Source organism: Corylus avellana, chromosome ca2 (genome assembly GCF_901000735.1).
Source record: "Corylus avellana chromosome ca2, CavTom2PMs-1.0".
In the NCBI taxonomy this organism is placed as follows: domain Eukaryota; kingdom Viridiplantae; phylum Streptophyta; class Magnoliopsida; order Fagales; family Betulaceae; genus Corylus; species Corylus avellana.
The window spans coordinates 42,011,102-42,017,050 of NC_081542.1; the positions used below are offsets into that span (position 1 = coordinate 42,011,102).

The 5,949-nt window shown below is 33.3% G+C and overlaps 1 long non-coding RNA gene across 1 annotated transcript; it reads left to right on the forward strand.

The window, feature by feature from the left end:
- The first annotated feature begins 4,305 nt into the window (after positions 1-4,305).
- Positions 4,306-5,336, forward strand: LOC132171983 (uncharacterized). The gene is made up of 3 exons (XR_009439100.1): positions 4,306-4,477; positions 4,613-4,681; positions 5,211-5,336. It is a non-coding gene; the product is annotated as an uncharacterized LOC132171983 (long non-coding RNA).
- The last annotated feature ends 613 nt before the right edge of the window (positions 5,337-5,949 follow it).

Here is a 5,949-nt window from a genome sequence, read left to right on the forward strand (position 1 = left end):
CTCTTTTGTTTTTTTCTTTTCTTTTCTTTTTCCCTCAACTTCCCCACTCACACACTCCTTCCTCACTCTTTCTTCGTTTTTTTTCACCTCCCTCTGCACTCCACGAGTTTTTTTTTTTTTATGTGTTTTCTATATTTAAATATCTTTTTTTAAAAGTAATAAGCTTAAGTTTTAATTAAAAAAAAGTGTTTTTAAATTTTTTAATCCTTTGCACTCATCCCATCTCCAAAATCACACTTCCTGCAATTCCCTTTTTTTTAAAAAAAAAAAAATTAAAAAATTAAAAAATTAAAATTTTTCGTTAAATGAGGCAGTGTTCAATGCGTGAAATCTGTTTTGTTGGGCACTCAATTAGCCTGCAGCAAAAAAATAAAGAAATGCTGTTAGCAATTAAAATGTGAAGCAAAAATGTGTGTTTTCAATTTAGAAAGCTCACGCAGGGACTCCATGTTCATTAAAATATCAAAAAAATGTAACCTTGAAATCCGGATTGCTCCTTGATCCAAAATATTTATGTCATGCGTCGAAGATGAGACCCAAAAACAATAATAATAATAATAATTAAGAATACCAATTGTTACCACTTAACTTACCTATATTTTTCTTCTTTAGAATATCAGTTGTTTACCATCTTTTTCTTCTTCCTACAACTCTGCATTTTCAGTTTTACATCATAACACAATCCAACTCCATTTTAATATATTCATACAAGAATATCGAAGAAGAAAAAAATGAAAATGTATTGCATCTAATCAATAGAGTCACACAATCGTACATCATAGACCTCCTAAAATGTCTTAATATCATCTAATGAAGAGATTTAGATCCTATCACCGCTTATCAGCTTTATTTATTCAAAGTTAGCATTAGGAAGAGCTAAAGGCAGCATGGGGAAGAAATTATTTGTAAACTGATTAACTCCAATTGAATATATTTAAAAAACCTATCTAATCAATCTACTCCATCTAATATTAATTGTCTTCCAACACAAGGTCTTCACCTAATACTCACTAAAACTACTTTCATATCATTATTGAGGGAGGTCCTTCTTAGTTTGTGCCAAAAAGAATGAAGAACATAAAATGGTAGCGTGGCCGATATGAGATTCTTAAATTTTGTCATAAGAATGTCCAACACATTTAAATTTTGTTCTTATGAAAAAGGTTTATTTTAAAATTTCTTAAATTTAGGTCGTGCTATTTACTATTTGTTATTTGTTTTTTTAAAGATAAATATTTGGAGTACATACATGTCTTAACCCATTATTGTGCCTATTGGTTTCCTATGCACGGCAAACTGCAATATCACTACAAGCAATATGGTCTTTAGCGACCAAACAAATAGCGGGGACTCAAAAGTCGCCGCTATTTATGGGTCATTAGAGGCGACTTTTTTAAGTCGCCGCTAATGACACATCAATAGCGGCGACTTTTGAGTCCCCGCTAATAGTGGACGCTTAAAACAAAAAAAAATATTATTTAGCAGCAACAACAATAGCGGCGACCAAAAGTCGCTGCTACTAACCATCATTAGCGGCGACTCCAATGGGTTGCCGCTATTAAGAAACAATAGCGGCGACAGGGGTCGCCGCTAATAATACTCCAAACAGCGGCGACCCAAAAGTCGCCGCTGATGAGTGTCAACAGCGGCGACTATTAGGAGTCGCCGCTAATGTGTAGTCAATAGCGGCGACTTTACGGTCGCCGCTATTGACATAAGAAAAAATTTTAAAAAATAATTAAAAAAATTCAATAGCGGCGACCATGAAGTCGCCGCTATTAATGGGTCATTAGCGGCGACCTTTTGAGTTGCCGCTAATGACCCCTCAATAGCGGCAACTCCTAGGTCGCCTCTATTGACACGGGAAAAAGTAATTAAAAATTAAGCAGCGGCGACCCTAAAGTTGCCGCTGATGAGTGTCAACAGCGGCCACTCTTAAGAGTCGCCGCTAATGAGTAGTCAATAGCGGCGACTTTGAAGTTGCCGCTATTGACATAACAAAAAATTTAAAAAAATAATTAAAAAACTCAATAGCGGCGACTCTGGGGTCGCCGCTATTAACAGGTGAAAAAGTAATTAAAAATTAAGCAGCGGCGACCCTAAAGTCGCCGCTGATGAGTGTCAACAGCGGCCACTCTCAAGAGTCGCCGCTAATGAGTAGTCAATAGTGGCGACTTTGCAGTCGCCGCTATTGACATAAGAAAAAATTTTAAAAGATAATTAGCCGCTAATGACCCATTAATAGTGGCGACTTTGTAGTGGCCGCTATTTACCCCTGGAAAATATATATATATATATTGGGGCGATGCTATTAACCCTACATGTATAATAGAAAAAATTATTTACCAAAAATTCACCTCCGATAATTTGTCATTATTTCTTTTATATTAATTATTGGTGAATTTTTTTCTATTTTCTATTCTTATTTTATATAAAAAATCAATATTTATTTTTTTCTTTTAAAGAAAACAAATTCTCCTATTAATTATTATTGAAGTTTTCTATTTCTTATTCTTATTTTAACGTTTGATCGAACAATTGACCGATCTTGGTGAATTAATTCGATTGATTGTGATAGGATCAAATAATTGATCAAACATCTGATCGATCCAGGTGAATTAGTTCGATTGATCGTGATATGATCAAATGATCGATCAAACATCGATCCTAATGAATTAGTTCGATTGATAGTGATGGGATCAAATGTTTGATCGAGCATCCAATCAATCTTGGTGAATTAGTTCGATTGATCGTGATAAGAACAAATTATTGATCGAACATCCGATTGATTCTAATGAATTAGTTCGATTGATCGTGATAGGATCAAATGTTCGGTCAAACATCCGATCGATCTAAATGAATTAGTTCGATTGATCGTAATATGTTTAAATGATCGATCAAACATCCGATCGATCCTAATGAATTAGTTCGATTGATCGCAATAGGATCAAATGTTCGATCAAACATCTGATCGATCTTAATGAATTAGTTCGATTGATCTTGATAGAATCAAATGTTCGATCAATCTTACTGAATTAGTTCGATTGATCTTGATAGAATCAAATGTTCGATCAATCTTACTGAATTAATTCGATTGATCTTGATATAATCAAATTATCGATCAAACATCCGATTCATCCTACTGAATTAATTTGATTGATCGTGATATGATCAAATGATTGATCAAACATTCGATCGCTGCTAATGAATTAGTTAGATTGATCGTGAAATGATCAAATGATTGATCAGGCATTCAATCGCTCCTAATGAATTAGTTAGATTGATCGTAATAGGATAAAATGATCACTCAAACATCCGATCGATCTAGGTAAATTAGTTTGATTGATCGTGATAGGATCAAACGATCGATCCTAAGGAATTAGTTGGATTGATCGTGATAGGATCAAATGATTGGTCAAACATCTGATCGATCATTGTGAATTAGTTCGATTGATTGTGATAAGATCAAATGATCGATTAAACATCTGATCGATCCTTGTGAATTAGTTCGATTGATCGTGATAAGATCAAATGATCGATTAAACATCCGATCGATCATAATGAATTAATTCGATTGATCGTGATAGGATTAAATGTTCGATCAAACATCCGATCGATCCTAGTGAATTAGTTTGATTGATCGTGATATGATCAATTGATAGATCAAACTGGATACAATTGATGGTTCAATCGAATATTCAATTGAACTGTAAGCTTTTTATATTATCTTAGTGCCTTAGTTATATTGATCTTGTATTATCTTTGAATTTTATATTATTTTATAATTAATTATAAGATAAATATCAACTTAATGATCTTTATCATAAAAAATTATTAAACGGAAATTTTTAGTTAAGCTTATAATAATAAAAACATATGACAAGAGAAAAATTAAAAAAAAAAAAAAAAAAACAGAAATAAATAAATAAAAATTAAAAAATTGCAAGTATAATTTTTTTTTTAAAAAAAAATACCCCAAATAGTCGCGACATATGGGGTGGCCGCTATTTGAGATCAATAGCGGCGACTATAGGTCACCGCTATTGATTGGGCAAAATAAAATTAGCGCCAATCTCTGAAATTGGCGCTAATTTCTGAAATTTTGAGTCCATTTTTTATGTTTTCTGTAAATTTCAAACCATTTTGTTTGACCCAAATCCCTAACCCGTAACCCCAAAGTCCCACCCCCCTCATCACTCTCTCACTCTCATCAATAGCGGCGACTATAGGTCACCGCTATTGATTGGGCAAAATAAAATTAGCGCCAATCTCTGAAATTGGCGCTAATTTCTGAAATTTTGAGTCCATTTTTTATGTTTTCTGTAAATTTCAAACCATTTTGTTTGACCCAAATCCCTAACCCGTAACCCCAAAGTCCCACCCCCCTCATCACTCTCACACTCTCTCTCTCTCTCTCTCTCTCTCACTCCGACGCCGCGCACGTTTCTCTCTCCGGCAGTATTTCACAAGGTATCTGGTGAGCAACTGCAATTTAAACTGACCGGCAAGATTTTGGCCGACATAAATCAAGCTTCCCTGAATGAGTTTGTCATTGTGTTGGATTATTTTTTTTCCAGAAATTGAAACTTGTTTCTCTGTTGATAATTTGCAGGTTTGACTGTCGTTTTCACAGTGCGGGGCAGCTCTCCACATGCCTCCCCCTTATTCAATTGTTATTCAGGTAAGATGATGAACATTCTGCTTGCTAATAATTTATTTAAACTGATTATTAAGAATAAAGACAAAATTTTGCTTCTTATATGGGGTTTGTTATTGAACTTAATTAATGTTGGTTAATGTAAACACAGGAGTCAGAAAAGGGTTGGGACTTTTTTAAAATTTTCAATAAAAATGGCATAATAGTATTTCCATGTCGTTTTTGCTATTTATTTGAGGAAAAAATTGATAGCAGTCTTAGATTTAAAATGTGCATAAACCCAATTTACAAAATCCAAAAAAGCACAAGAGGGGTTTTGGAATATTTTCCATTAATTTTTATTGATTTATTTTGGTTTATCTTCTATATCTGCTTGAAAGCTTCGCTTCCTCTTAAACTAAACTAAGCTTTGAATTTGTTTTGTTTTAACACTCCCGGAATTGTGTATGCTTCATTAAGTCTAAAGCATTTTGCATTGAAGAACTATTTATGAATTTCTATTTTGCAGCTTATGTATGTCATTTTTTGGTCGCTTGTTTTTCTTATGCTGCAGGTAATATGAGCTTATACATTGGCATAAGAACCCTGAAGATCTAAAGAACAGGCATTTCTAATATCCTTACAAATAGATGTAGGTTATTTCTTTCTAATATCCTTTCTGCTGGGGATCGATCAGAAAGTTAGAGTTATAAGGATGAGTAGAATGTGAATTGGAGTGTTTGGTTTTTGATTATATTTGTTTGTTGGTTTGCGTTTGTGGCCTCATTAATCATATAAGTTTGTGTTTGTGTTTGATTGTGGTAATTAAGGCCGACAATCTTTTTTTTGTCTTAAGTTATTTGTTTCAGGAAAAAAGAATTGCTTTTAGTCTTAGTTAATTCTTTTTTTTTTTTTTTTTAATTTTTGTTTTAGTTTGTTCATGTGATTGTTTGTTTCAGATCAGTGAGCTAGACCCAGCTTATAGTTAGATCTAACAACTAGTTTGACACCCAAAGAAGCGATTGTGTGTTTTGCTAGCTTTGTGATGAAAACTGGTTTGAGGTGTCTGTTTTTTATGAGCTTTTTACTTGTTTTTTTTTACATGTATATTAGATTCCCTTTTGTCTTTCTTTCTCGGCCAAAGATTTCTCTCAACTTCTGTAAAGGTTGTAGAGATGTTCCACCGTTATGTGAGTTGCTCTTATTTTTATAAGAATTTGCAAGCATGTAAATAGCAAATACTAGAAGCATTTGAATAAAAGATAGTGTTATTCCTTTGCTTGATGAGATGAAGTCCTTTATTTTTTTTTTTG